The sequence below is a fragment of the Canis lupus genome, chromosome 33, assembly GCF_011100685.1.
Source record: "Canis lupus familiaris isolate Mischka breed German Shepherd chromosome 33, alternate assembly UU_Cfam_GSD_1.0, whole genome shotgun sequence".
NCBI lineage: Eukaryota > Metazoa > Chordata > Mammalia > Carnivora > Canidae > Canis > Canis lupus.
This window is the reverse complement of record NC_049254.1, coordinates 5,815,562-5,830,973: the sequence shown is the minus strand read 5'-3', so window position 1 is coordinate 5,830,973 and position 15,412 is coordinate 5,815,562. Positions and strand designations below refer to the sequence as shown.

The window sequence follows — 15,412 nt, the reverse complement described above, 5'->3', positions numbered from 1 at the left end:
TATACTCTTAGGAGAAAAGTGACCAACTGGTAGCCTCATCTGTATTGTTCTACCTTTATTATTTTCCTTCCTTTCCTCAGTCTTGTCCCTAAGGATCCTCACTGCCTAGTTAGCTCTCTAATATCTACAAGTAGATTTTTTGGAAAAAAAGTTTGTCTAGATTTTCTGATTGTTTCGATTTTTTTGAAGAAAGTTTATCTAGATTTTCTGGGAGCAAATGGTCAAAATTATTCTACCTGCCATTACTAGAAGTTGAAAATTCATTATGGATTTTAAGAAACATATCCCATGGCAGCTGTCTTTCAACTTACTGTGGTCCTTATTGTAGGCTACTAGTTCTTAAATCAGTTCCCAAAACTGATTTTGAGGAACTGGCAGTTCCTCAAAAGGTTAAATGTAGGGTTACCATATGACCCAGCAATTCTACTCCTAGGTGTATACTAAGAAATGAAAATTCAAAAAAAAAAAAAAAAAAAAAAGAAATGAAAATTCATGTCCATAAAAAACTTGTAAATGAATGTCCAAAGTAGAATTATTTATAATGTCCCAACAATGGGAACAACACAAATAGCCATCAAGTGATGAATGAATAAATAAAATGTGGTATAGCTAGAGAACAGAATACAGCAATAAAATCAGTGAAGTACTAGACATACTACAACATGGGTGAATCTGGAAAATATTATGCTGAGTGAAAAAAGTGAGTTCCAAAGGACCACATATTTTGCAGTTCCATTTAAATGAAATGGTCAGAGTAGGAAAATCTTTAGAAATAGAAATTAGATTCATGGTTGCCTAGGTCAGAGGGGATTGAGGAGAATGAGTAGTTACTGTAATGGGTACAGAGTTTCTTTTTTAGGATCATGAAAATATTCAAAATTGCTTATTACAATGATTGCACAACTCTGTGAATATACTAAAAATTTACCCTTTAACTGAGTGAATTTTATAGTATGTGAATTATATCTTAATAAATTAGTCATATATAAAAACCACAAGCAAGTTATCTGTGCTATTGACTTCAAATACAATAGGCATTCAAAAAGTATGAGAATTGTGGTGTTAAAAGAAAAAAAAGCAAGGTGCCTGGGTGGCTTGTTTGATTAAGCATCTGACTCTTGATTTTTGGCTCAGCTCATGAACTGTAAGACATAGGATGGGAACCCAATGTTCAGAAGGGAGTCTTCTTAAGGAGTCTCTCACTCTCCTTCTGCCCCACCTGTCTTCTCTCCAAAATAAATAAAACCTTAAAAAAGAAAAGAAAAAGCTAAAATCCACACTGCATTCAATAATCTCTTCTGTTGGTGAAAATGAGTTATTTTCCATATTTGCATCTGTCCGTTTTATACTTTGGAGGGAAGGTGATTTGGATGACTTTGGATTTTAACACTGAGTCATCTGCTTACAAGATTTCAAATAGCATTTGAAAATGCCCATGAATAGACTCCCAGGAGAAAAATGAAATTTCAAGGAGAGAGATTTGCTGTAAATTTTTCTTATGAAATGTCAGCCAAATGACTTGACTCCGTGATGCTTTTCTGACCAGAAGTCTGCTGAGAGTTACTGACTGCTTCTGTAGTAGATTTTAAAATATGTAATGGGACCAGACACTGAGTAAAAGAGCATTTGAATAAATGCTCATTTCCTGGTACTCAGATTTTTTCATACTGTAAAACATTTGGTTATGACTTTAGGGTTAGCTTTTCCTCTTAGTAAGCTTTAGGGAAAATGAATTCATTTCAAAAAAATTTATGTAGGTAATGGCAAATTCACTTCTTTTGTCTTTTCATATATGATATGGAAATTAAGGAACTAAAAGAGAATGTACACCAATAAATCCTGAAACTGCATTCAGTATACTTCTACCTAGATCATCAAGTTTCACCTATAAAAACACTTTTTTCCAAAAGTGTTTGTTTGCAAACTACTACTCCAGGAAGTCTTTGTAACAACAAGAGTAATAATGAAGTGAGTTCATTTACTCGGACCAAAGTTAGCAAAGTGCATCTTATTGTTTGCAGAATAGCAGTGGGAAAAATTAGAATTGATGAGCTTTTAGAGAATGTTTTGGGAAACTCCATGTTCATTCATGTGAAAAATATTGTCATAAATATGATGATCACATACTCTGAACCTCAAATTTGAACACATTATCTGATAATTTACAGTGTATTTATGAGATAGTTCTGGAAAACCCAGGGACTGCAGTCACAGTAAAGATGAGCATTATGACACTCTAAATCAGGATCGTGCTACGTATCAGGTGTGCTGTTACTTCTCCCACTTGTACCCATGGCTGCTTAGGCAACTGTGACATTCTTCACTGCTGACTGTGCTGTGGCCACACAACCAGTTAGTTGGAGTTGGCCTTAATCAACAAGAAACCTCTTCACCATCTGGGTTAAAGGTAGTTTTTGGCCTCTTGTTCACTTGGCACCATGTAGAAATGATTAAGCCAAGTGGCCAGTGGGGCAAAAAGCTTCTTTGAAAATATGACAAGTATGTGTAAAGATTGCTTAAACCTACCCTTTGCTATTCTTTTTTTTTTTTTTTAATTCACGCGGAAGCAAGCTAGTCACGTGAAAGACACTTAAAACTGAATCTTTAGTGAACTTAAAGGTCTGCATGGTTTTCATCTCTTCTTCCATTTGGTCATGGTTCTCATCCTCAGAGAGCTAGTAAGATAGAAAAAATTATAAACAAATAACTGTGGTGCAAGGTATAATGTGAAAAAATTCTGTGAGAATGATTAGGGTGTTCACAAAGAGGAGCATTTCTCTTCTATTCAAGGTGAACAAGTAAATGCATCTTGCAGTTTGTTTTCTATTTTTTCACCTGTTTTTGTTTCTCTGTTCCTCCTTTGTTCCATTCTCTTGAATCAATAAAAAAAAATAGTATTCTATCTTAATTTCTCTTCTGTGTTTGTGGCATGCCTCTTTGTGTTTTTGTTAAACTGGTGTTTAGTGATCGCATTATTCATCCTTAAATTATCACAATCTACTAGGAGTTAATATTGGGACACTTCCTGTGAAGTTAAGAACATTACAACAGCAGAATCCCATGTACTTCCTCCCTCATCCTTTGTGTTATTGTTGTCATGTGTTTTATAAACACATGTTAAAAACTGATAGTTTGTTATTTTTGCTTTAAGCAGTTAGTTTCTTTTTTAAAATTAAGAAGTAAAAGTAGTCTTTGCTGGTCTAATAGTGATGATTCTTTTGGCATTTTACTTAGCTGAAAATTTTTAATTTACCCTCATTTTTAAGGAAGATTTTCATTGGATATGGTCTTCCGGGTTGATAAATTCTTTTTCTTTTGAAACTCTAGAATGTAATTTCATTGTCTAGGGTCTCCATTAGAAGTCAACCATTTTTCATATATTTTTCTTTTTGTATGAAATATGCCTTTTGTCTTTGGTGTCTTTGGAGATCTTCTTTTTAGCTGGTGCTCATTAGTTTGACTACAACATTCCAAGCTATGTTTTCTTTGTTTTTATACTACGATACTATGTTTGCTGAGCTTCTTATATTTGTGAACTGATATTTTTCAACAAATTTGGGGAATTTGGGCCATTATTTCCTCAAGTATTTTTTCTGCCCATTTCCTCTCTTCTCCCTCCTCCCCTTCTCTCCCTTTGACTGTAAAGATAAATAGACATCTTTTTTTTTTGATATATAGACTTCTTGATATTATCTCACAAACTGAGACTTGCTGAAGCTGTTCATCCATCCATTTTTTCCTCTCCCTTGTTCAGTTTCTGTTGAATTTGAATTATCAATGAATAATTTCTATTGACATGTCTTCAAGTTAATGCAGTTTTTTCTAAAATCTTCAATCAGTTGTTAAGCCCATCCACTTAATTTTTTTAGGCTGGCCTGGATTGAACAAATGCTGATCTGCAGTGATACTTACCCTTGGTCAATGCCTTAGAATTTATTATCTACAGATAAAAGATGTTCTTTAACCAGCTAGAGGTGCAAAAGTCATGAGAAACAAACACCGCTGCTGTGAATTTCTAAGGCAAAGAATTCTAAAAATTTTGTAACTAAAGGCAAACTATAGTCCTGGGTATTGGTGTCTGATTCATTCTCCACGTTGATTCTTAACAAATCAGTTTTAACTTCCATATTAATGAAAGGTCATCACAGTTATTCCAGAATAAAAAGAAGGGCAGCGGAGATGGGGAAGAAATAAAAGATAAGAGAGCCCAGAATTAGAGTGGATTAAAAAAAAAAAAGATGTAAAGATATAGAAAAATTTAACCTCTTTCAAATTTTATTAATTTGGTCTATCAGAGACCCATGTCAGAGAAGAAACTAGCCATCATTTTGAAATAATTCCTAACAGGCACTGTTGTAAACAGCTAACACATCTTATTTCCTTTTATTCGTATAAAAACACTGAGAAATCTTTCTTGTTATCTGTACTTTTCAGGTGAAGAACAGAGGTTCAGTGAGATAAATTAAGAATAGAAGTATGATGAACTGAATCAGGTGGGTACACATTTTCTGGACCAGGTAAATTTTGAGTTTGATTTTAAACATAGTAAAGAAGCATTGTGTGGGGTGTTCCGCTTAGAGGGGGCCACCAAATGTGGGGCATCCCAGTTGGGTGGGGGCCGGTGGCCAGGTGGTGAAGGAATTCATCACAAGCCCAAACACAAGAGATGGCAGTTTGTTGAATACACCACTGCAGGGGAGTGGTGGGCAGGACAGCGAAGGAGAGCCTGTCTGCCCCAAGCTGAGGGGTCCCAGTTACAGGGTGGAGTGAGGCAGTATGGGATTTTTGGAACTTTCTGTAATCTTCAGAACTGCGCCTGGATATAATTGGGGTCTGTGACGACTTTGCGGGGGGGGGGGGTCGCTTATTGAGCCCTGTTTGTTTTCCACTGATGGTCCTTGTGGGCCTTCCTGCCTTGCTCTGGTTTCCATTGCTCAAGCCCATTGCCTAAAAGCAGTCTCGACAGGTTGGAACTGGGTAATGCTTCCCCCATGAATTATCAGGAAATAGCCCTGTTGTTTTCTGTCTAAACTACTGACCTTCACGGTGTCCGGCTGGAAATGCACCTCTGTGTCTGACTGGTAAAGACCTTTAATGGGTGATTGATAATGCCAAGGATGATGATGACTAACGGCTGGGAGGGCTGAAGGTCTCCACTTGAAGGCAGGACTATAATTCAAAGCTTGCTTTGATTCTCTCTAGACAGATAATCAGCTTTACTCCACCAAACACATTCCAGGCAGGAGACATCAAAGTTCCAAAGTTTGAAATTCTTCTCCGGATCTGAGTTAAACCTTCTCACTCCTCACACATTTCAATTTGTCTTTCTTCTTGACCCACTGATCCAATGCCAAATAAACCATTAAGAAAATCCTTACCAAACTCTATTTTCTTTTTCTTTTTTTAAAGAATTTATTTACTTATTCATGAGAGACACACAGAGAGAGGCAGAGACACAGGCAGAGAGAGCTCGATGCGGGACTCAATTCCAGGACCCTGGGATCACAACCTGAGCCCAAGGCGGACGCTCCACCACTGAGCCCCCCAGGGGGCCCTCAAACTTTATTTTCTACCATGAATGTGTACAGTACCTTCAGTTTTCTTTCTGTGCATTCCCACCCTCATTGCCTCTGCACCCTACTCAAATAATACCTACCTCTCTGGGACTCATTTTTGCCCTCCACCAAATGGAAGAATTGGTTTAATCATACATAGCTTTGCTTTTCTAGGTCCTAGAGGTTCAAAGAATCAAGTCACATGATAGAGCGTGGGAAGTATGACAACCAGGAGAGGCGCTGCCAACCAGAAACCTCCTTCGATAGAAGCAGCTCTGCTTTCTGTCCACCTAGCAGTTGGACATTCCATTTCAAGGGATCTGATACTGACACAAATTTGAAAGCCATTGGATTTGGTTCTATCTCTAAACAGTCTAAGATAATACCCCATGAGTCTGCAATCTGAACGAGCCTAACAGAGGCAAGAGCTGTTTTATCTACCTAACATTTTGCGTGTTTTCAGACTTAGAATCAGATAACGTTTCTTCGAGACCAGATAGAAAGCTTGGCTGAGTGCACAGGCAGGAAGGGACCTTGCAGAGGAGCCCCCAGGGATCAATTCCTTTCTCATGAAATCACCCAGTCACTCCTCAGGTATTAAAGAGTCGGGTAGCTAGTCCTCCACCCCCCTAGCCCCCCAGTGTTGACCCTCCTAATTTGACAGTAGCAGAACAGTGGTGGTGAATTCCAGGCAGAGTCAAGAGGGAGCCTGAGCCCCAGTTCTCCCATCTGCACCCCCTGCTCCCCTGGCAGCTCCACCGACCCTGGCAGGGGACCTGATAGACCAGAATTTTATTTCTCTTAGGTCAGACCCTGCAACGTTGCCATGTTCCTGGCAATCCACCCCATCATCCACAGGCTCAGCTCGTGGATGCAGAGGTACCCCCTTCTCGGCTTCTGGTGCTGAGGGGAGAGCAGGCCAGTTTTTCCTCGGTGCCTGCACAGCTCCCCTGAGTCCTGTTTGCAGGGTCTGCTGCCTTGAAACTTGGGGTGCCTGCCTACTGGGTGCCGTATATCCTCGACAGTGCATGCAACTCCTAGGGTGGCGTGGAGGGAGAGTGGTTTATTACAAACTTGGCTCTGTTACAAACAGAAAGGATTTATGTATAAGGTTCAAAATTGTTATTTTTAGAGTCAGTAACGCGAACAATCCCAATACTTTCTGGAGACTCTTCCTTAGGGTCAAGGTGAGCAGCGCTGGACCGCCTGAGCCCTCCCACCCAGCGGCCTCCAGCCTCCCCTTCACATTCCACCCCCCACTCTGCTGCGGAGCCAAGGATCCCAAATGTAAATCCAATCGTGCCACCTTCTGCCTCCTTCAAAGGATTGCCACCGACCTCTGAATAAAGTACAAGTTCTTTAGCAGAACAGGGAAGACCAGCTTTATTTTGCTCCATTCATCCTGCACCTTTGGTTCCTGCCTTCCCATATCACCCAGCTGAGGGTCAGGACCTGAAGTCTCACCCCAGCTGCAGAGTATCAGGAGAAGGGCTATTTTTTTTTCTTTAAAGCATAGTCATGTGTTTCTCAAATCTTCCCACAACAAAATCAATGAATGTCTTTATTAAAAATAATGCTTTAATAACAGAATGAATATTTATGGCCAGGCATTAGGTTGTATGTTCTAAGTTAACTCATTTAATCATTCATTAAAACAACCTTAAAAGGAAAGTGCTCACTCTTTCTTCTTTCTTTTTCTTTCTTTTTTTTTTTTTCTTTCTTCTTTTTTCTCTCTCTGTCTCTCTCTCTTTTTCTTTCTCTTTTCTTTTCCTCTTTTGAGGTAAGTGCTATTTCCAACTTCATCTGCTGGATGAGAAACTGAGCCTATAGGGTAAATAATCATTTGCGTTCACAAGCAGCAAAGGCAGGTTTCAAGTCCAGCAGCCACGTTCCACAAGCCACCCTCTTTACCATGCTCCCAGGTAGTCTCTCACTAAAAATGCAGATTCATGGCCCCTCCACAGCCCAAAGGTACATATTTTAAACAAGATTCCAAGGTGATTCTTCTACGCACTGGTTTGAAAAACGGTAGTCAATTTTGTTCAAACAGAACATAGTAGATGAGTGTCCTCTAGTGTATACACAGGAGCATTACACATTTTATCATTGTGTACAAAATAGCCAAATTTCATGATGTACACATTTTAAGGACTGTATTAGGATAAGTTGTTTCCATGTCAATGTCCCTACCTTAAATTGATAATTTGGTCACAAAAGTATTATATAAATATTGCTGGATAACCGTCTGTCTCATCAGACCTTAACAGCTCCTGGGAACTCAATTTAAATATTGAAAGGCTCAATCCAACAAGTCTGTTGGTGAGGAACGGAGGCTCATATCCTTAGTGCACAGAAGGTACTAAAAGGAAAACACCAAATTCACTCTCTGCAAGAGGCAGATTTTACCCGTCCTATTTGTGGTGGCTTCACGTCATCAGTTGTCCTCTGTAGGTCCTACTCAGTTTATTATGTCCGAAGACGATATGCTAAGGCCCTTATGCTTTTCTTTTATCCTCTTTAAATTAAAGTTGGAAGGGAGGAGAATCCATTCACTCTGTAATGTGATGTGTAAAAATCCCCTATATCACTATGTTAGGCTATTGCTTATTCCCAAACAGGGAGCCATCTATATATATTTTAGGTTAGAGTTAAACGTCTGTAACAAAAAGACCCTAACACATAAAGGTTAAAACAAGATTGACTTTTCATTCTCTCTGATGTTACTGTCCAGAGATGGTGGCCATATAGTGAAGCTCTGGCACTCACACTCAACACACAGATCCCATTTCTGAGTTCAAAGTGGGTGCTCCACTTGCTGCTCTCGCATCTGTATCGCAGCCCGTGGAGAAGAGGCCAGGGGAGAGCACAGCCCTTCCTTCCAAGGGCAAGCCCGGCCACGGCAGACAGCAGCTTTACTCCCAACCCACTGGCCAGAATTGATCATAAGCTTTAAGAGAGGATTGTAGTCCTCAGTGAGGCAGCGACGTGCCCCACCGACCCTGACGTACCATCATCAAAGGACAACAGGGAAAGTGGATCCTTAGTAACTGTCTCTACCACACACCACTGCCTCTATTTGGACATTTCTTATGTGATTCAATAAGTAGCCAGTTAGTCACGAAAATAGTCAAGAAAGTAAATCAGGTATTTCAAGAATGCCAGTTAATAAAATGATAGCATTTTTACAGAGATGCAAGAACCTGAGAACCTTGTTTCCTTTGCCTTATGGTCCCTCATGGTGGATGCTTCTAAATGATCCATCTAGACAAATGGTTTAAAAGTAAATACAGGCTGTCTTTGCACTGCATGCTTTCAATATGCACAAATTACAGCTAGTCATCATGGCTTAGTTAAATATCACCCGCTCCCCTGACAACGCGGTCCAAATTTCAAGTTACCACATTATATAAGGTGGGTAACTGCATCAAGTCCAAACTTTGTGCTAGCTCTTCAGTTCACAGGTAACAGCGTAAATAACAGGTGCACATGAGGTTCACTGAGCAATCACATTATTTCTCTCAAAGTCTGTCGGTGATTGGTCCCTGCATATCTGTTGTTCAGTCTATGCGCAGGAAGCAAAGGATGTAATTGGCCAACAGAGATGGAAGCGTAGTAAACAAACAAAAGATGGTTAACACTGGAAGTGAAAATCTAGTTGAATATACTTGAAGTTATAGAAGAAATAGCTGACCATGGAAATGTCATTACTGCCACATTTTGAGACAGATACTTAGCCGTAGGAACTGCAGGGTTCTCCAGAGAAATAGAGCCAAGAGAGAGAAAGAGAGAGAGAGAGAGAGAAAAGAGAGAGAAGAGAGATTTATTAAGGAATTGGCTCACATGATTATGGAGACTGGCAAGTCCAAAATCTACAGAATGAGCCAGCGGGCTGGAAACCCAGGGAAAAGCTGATGCTATAGTTTCAGATTTGACCAACATGGCACAGCCAAGTAAAGATATAAAATCAAGCATCACAGGAACCTGGTGAAGGCAAACTTATTAATATGAATGAATAAAGTGGTTATGATGAACCAGAAGTGATGCTGGTAAAACAACAACAACTTGACATCAAAGGAACTCTTGGCATTGGTGGGCGCTGGGCTGGCTCAGTCAGGGGAGCATGTGACTCTTGATCTCAAAGTCATGCGTTCAAGCCCCACGTTGGGTGTAGAAGTCACTTTAATAAATAAATAAAAACTTACAGCAAATCTTGGGATATTCCACAACATTGACAGCAGAAAGAATAAAATGCTGGAAGACAGTTTAAACTTAGAAAGAGCATGAGAGTTCACCCAGGTATAGAAAAGATGCTCACTCCTTGTCAGAGGTTACAGATTAGGAAGGGAAGGCCAGCACTTTTCAAACTATTCTTGGTAAGTACAGAGAAATAAGACACTTTTATTCTGAATGTTTCTAGGCCTTTAAATTGTGGTGCACACCACAAATATTAGTTTTGACATTTTTTTTCATTTATAACCTATGGTAACTGAGTATTTAATATTTTTTTTGTATTTAATATTTTGACAAAACATTTTATTTATTTATTTTTTAAAATTTTATTTATTTATTCATGAGAGACAGAGAGAGAGAGAGAGAGAGAGAGAGAGACAGGGAGAGGGAGAAGCAGGCTCCATGCACTAGAAGCCCGACGTGGGACACGATCCCAGGTCTCCAGGATCATGCCCTGGGCTGAAGGCAGCAATAAACCGCTAAGCCACCTGGGCTGCCCTTGACAAAACATTTTAAAGATCAAAGAACAATCATAATTTTTTTCACATTGATTATTAAGATTGACTTGTTTGGCTTCTGCTTGCATGGTGTTTTTTTTGTTTTTTGTTTCTTAAAGGGGGAAGGGGCAGAAGGAGAGGGAGAGAGGGAATCTCAAGCAGACTCTACACTCAGTGCAGAGCCCGACATGGGGTTCCATCTCACAACCTGAGCCCAAATCAAGAGTGGGACACTTAATCAACTGAGCCATCCAGGTGCCCCTTGTACTGTGATTTTTATGGTCTTGAAGTCCCATGTCAAGTGGGGACTGCCTGTATAGTATTTCATTGGAAGAGATAATCTGGTGGCTCAAATGGAATATTTATTTCTGGGAGGATAGGAGGAGGGTGGTAACCTCTTTGTGTCCCTTGAATTTCCTAGTCAGGTATAGATGTTTAGAAAATAATGGGTTTTATTGTTTTGGTGGAAAACGACTCTGGGTCAGATGAACAGTGGAGTCATGTTAAGAGGGCATGAGAAACAAGATCCACACTTGGTCTATGCCTGAACCTAAACTTCAGTTTCCTGATCCATCACCGAAGGGCAGTAAGAGTGTTTCCATCCACCTTATGGGGCTCTTTTGAACCTAGCCCATGAAAGGGCTAAATAAATGTCTACAGAGAAAAAAAAAAAAAGAATGATCCAGGACTTAGTTTGACCAAGAGTAGTTACCCTACAGAGTTCTCATAACCCTTCAATTATAGTTGAGGCCAGAGCATGAAGGCTGCCTGGGTGCTGGTTAGAGGGAGAGGAAGGGTTGGGGGCAAATGTTTGGAGCAAGGCGGCCAGGTCCCTTGAAGGTACCTATGCCAGGATCAAGAATGTTTCATCCTTTGGCCCAGTCCTCGTTCCCCTGCCCCGTGATCTTCGGGCCATCTGAATGGGGGCTGAATGGTTCAATTTAGGAAAAGAAGCAGAGAAAACAAAGCTTGGTTCGGCCTATTGGTGCATATTCTTGCATTTTTAGTTTCTCCCTGTCGCATCACTCCTTTGGGTGAAAAACAAACATAAAACATGCTCCAATTTTCCACTTCAAATAAAAGATTGCTCTTATAATTGCGCACCCTGAGTTACTACCGTTGCGTATATTCTTTCAATCGAGCAGCCACCTCATCCAGTTTTCTGAAGCTCTGTCTCAAAGGCAACCAGTGACCTGATATAAAAAATAGTGAAAAGGAATAAAGGGGAAAGGAGAAAAAATGAGTGGGAAATATCAGAAAGGGAGACAGAACATGAGAGACTCCTAACTCTGAGAAACGAACTAGGGGTGGTAGAAGGGGAGGTGGGCGGGGGTGGGGGTGACTGGGTGACGGGCACTGAGGGGGGCACTTGGCGGGATGAGCACTGGGTGTTACTCTATATGTTGGCAAATTGAACACTGATAAAACAACACAAAACAAAACAAAAAAACCTCCAGGCTCTGGTGCTCAGCACTTGTGCTGTCTGAGCAGAGAGGCCAGCTTTCTTCCCTGATGACTTCTCCCTCTCATGCTCCTTTGACACAAAGGCCCTAAAACTTCGTGTTTCCCTTGCCCCCAAATGTGTCTGCTTCCCTGTGTTCTGACTTCGAGCACTTCATCATTTTGTTCCCAAAGTTCTCCCATGAACTTCTTATCAACCCACGCTGGGGGTGTCCCACCAATCTTTACCCTTCCGGCACTCCCTCCCCCAAAACCCTCCCACATTTCCATTCTTAACCCCCCAGAATCTCAGCCTAAGCGCCTACTTCAGAGGTACCCTTTGCTTTCATTCCAGCCTCATCATTTCTAGAAGCAGGTCGTGGTCCCAGCTAACCAGACATAGAAGGAAATGTTACTGTAGGTAGAAGCAGAGAACGAAGGGAACTAGATTCTTGACTCCTAAGTTTCAAAAGATGTGGATATGGACTTAAGTTAAAAAGTCTTAGATGTGTGTTTTCCAAGAAAGCACTGGAGCTCACCGGGTGAGATGACCTTGCCACGACAACGTGAGTGAAAGCAGCTCTGCCTCTCTTGAGCAAATAGCACCAGTTGCAAATGCCATGAGGTCACCATGGAGGCAGATACACCGGAGCAAAGGGAAATGTCTTTCCTACTGCTGTCTGATGTCTTATTGCCCCATGCCCATGGCTCCTTGATCGCCAAAAGAAGGGTTACCTGCATAGACCCCAACACTTTTTCCCAACATCTTCCCAAACAATTCTTCATTTTAGTTGACCCAGGGCATTCTTAGGCCTCTGAGAATGGTTGTGGAAAGCACCACATAGTGAAAGAGCGCGCTTATCAGGAAGCTTCTGTACCTAGCAAATGGAACAGCTGGACACCTTGACTGAACTGGTAGAAATAACATTTTTTTAATAGATTATTTATTTGAGAGAAAGAGAGGAGGAGGTGGAGGGAGAGGGAGAGAGAAACTCCCCCCTGAGCATGGAGCCTGATGCGGGGCTCCATCCCAGGACCCTGAGGTCACGACATGAGCTGGAATCAAGAGCCGCCGCCTAACCGACTAAGCCACCCAGTGTCCTGGTAGAAATAACTTTTAATAACTGTCTACATTAAACTTACCTCCTATACACCTACACTTGCTAGTTCTTTCTGAATTCCATATTTTTGTTCACCTTAGATTCACAAGCTCCATACCTCAGAATTATCTTCAACAATTTCTCTCTAGAGTGGGCATCAATGGTATTGTCTGGTTATTGTATTTCCTTTTTTTCTAGAAACGGTATCCCACACTTACCATTCCCCCCACTTTTAGTAGGAGGTCATCATGTCCTAGCATGATCCCACCCTCTACACCTGGCCGTTGCCGGTTGGTTCCAGGGTGGACGTCCAAATCAAGATGGAATAATTAGGATGCTAAAAAGACTGAAGCTGACAAACAGCAGGTTAATCATTTTTTTCTCATATAACAAGAACTCCAGCTCAGGGCTAAATCTGCTCCAGGATGTAGCGGGACACAGGCTCCTCTATCCCACTGCTCTGCAAATTTTTTCATGTGATTTTCATAATCTTCATCACAAATGGTTGCTCCAACCCCAGATATATGCATATTTCTGTAGAGAAGGAATGTGGAGAGGCTACTGGCAAGGGACTAAGGGGGGGGGGGGCACCATGATTTCTCCCTTTCACAAAAATTTTCTGGAATATTTGAGTGGTGTCTGTACCTCTTCTGAAAAACTAATTTTAAAATTACTTCAGTTAAAAAAAAAAAACGCAAGTCAGCAACACCAAATTGTATTGCATATTTAACCTATATGTCACTTTAAGAACCAATTATTTTCATGAAATGTGTAAATACTTGCCTCTAAAGACCTAAACATTTAAAAAATAAATCTTAAGGAGAAAAATTGAGTAAAAAAAAAAAAATCCAAAAGTCCATCTCTTTGCTAATCTTGCTTCTACCACTCCACCACCATCCCCATTAGAATTTTTAATAAATTGGCAGAAGTGCACCAAGGTAAACACATCTGTTTGGCAATACTTTGTTAATAATTAGCCTGAGTTCAGACCTCAAAATTAGGGAATTGGTGAAAATACTACAATTTAGTGAAGTTAGTGGGACTTGGGGCACCTGGGTGGCTCTGATCCTGGGGTCCTGAGATGAGTCCCGCGTCAGGCTCCCTGCATGGAGCCTGCTTCTCCCTCTGCCTGTGTCTCTGCCTCTTTCTGTGTGTCTCATGAATAAATAAATAAAATCTTTCCTTTAAAGCTAGCGGGAATCATGAGTGTATGTGGTGTAGGTGGGTGGGTGGGTATGTGTGTGTGTGTGTCATTAGAGAGCAGTAAAGGCGTCAGGGGGATGAAGTCAGAGTCCCTTCTGACTCTCTCTAGGAAAGAGCAGGCCTGATGTCCGTTATGCTCAAGGCTTTGGGATCAGAGGAGAGGGAATGTTCATAAGGATTTTGAGAAGTATGTGGAGTTTCAAAAATTACACTTCATATACCTATGTCTCATGAGTTTCAGAATCTATTCAGAATCTTTTTGCTTGGTAGGGTCATACAGAACACAAAGCGGTGCAGGCAACTGGACTAAAAAAAAAGGGGGTGAGAACTCTTACCTTAGCCCTTATGTCTTATAAGTTATTGTAAACTTATTATTTGTTCCCACTAGCTTTCCGATGCTTGAAACAGCTTGAATGGGGGATGGTTTTTTGTTTGTTTGTTTTTTAATTCCACACTGAAAAAATGGACTTAAATCCCTTGGAGACAACTTTGTCCCCACAGGAAAATGATTTAAACTCATTAACCAGGCTGTGTGAAATTGAATAAATGAAACTCAATTTAAAATAGGGCCAGGAAAAAAAATAAATAAAAATAAATATAAAATAAATAAATAAAATAAAATAAAATAAAATAAAATAAAATAAAATGAAATAGGGCCAGGAGCAACGAAGGGATGGTGCTCACTCAGTATCAGTCACCGCTTACTTTATATAACCCAGCAGGAAGGAGGAAGGTTTTCTCCTCACCCAGCAGTGACCCAGCCAATGAGAAACCATCACAACTGGCAACTCTCCTTCTCCTATGAACTTTCCTCCAAAGCAACCCCTCCCAATTCCCTCCTTTCCTCCATAAAAGCAAGGCCCTCCCCTCTGTTCTTCGTTCCTCTCTCCTTTTTTTTTTTTCCTCTCTCCTTCTTGCCTCCAGAGTGCTGAAGTTTGCATGTCCTAAGTTGCAATTCCTCTGCTATTCCCAGATAAACTCATCATCTTTGCTGGTTAAATAACTGGCTATTTTATTTTTAAGGCTGATAGTTGTAAAGATCTTTCTTCAGCAGAGTATAATCAAGTGAGGGTAGGGAGGGCCCTGGAAGTCAGAGGGAATGAGAGCAGCCCTTTGCACAGAGAGGCTAAGGATGAGGAGGGATGGAAACCTGCAAACTAGTACACAGCTGGCTCAAGACCAGACTATCTGACTGGGCATATGTTCCAAATGGCCTGGGCCTGCTTATCTTTTCCTAGCTTTATGGGTATTCTCAGAATCAGAGCGATGATGAAAGGGGGTTCTTACAGGAAGTTGGGCTGGAGAGGTTCTTTGCATGAATGAGGTTCAATCAGTACCCCCAGGCCCAGCCAAACTCCTATCACAGGCATCAGGGAGGAGTGAAAAA

General features: G+C 40.8%; 1 long non-coding RNA gene across 1 annotated transcript in view; it reads left to right on the top strand.

Moving 5' to 3' along the window:
* The window catches only part of LOC119867311, a 38,282-nt gene extending 30,779 nt beyond the window's left edge, over nt 1-7,503 (top strand). The window contains exons 2-3 of the long non-coding RNA XR_005383176.1: nt 4,435-4,493; nt 5,730-7,503. This is a non-coding gene — a long non-coding RNA (uncharacterized LOC119867311). The remainder of the gene's footprint in view (nt 1-4,434; nt 4,494-5,729) is intronic.
* Nucleotides 7,504-15,412: the final 7,909 nt, after the last annotated feature.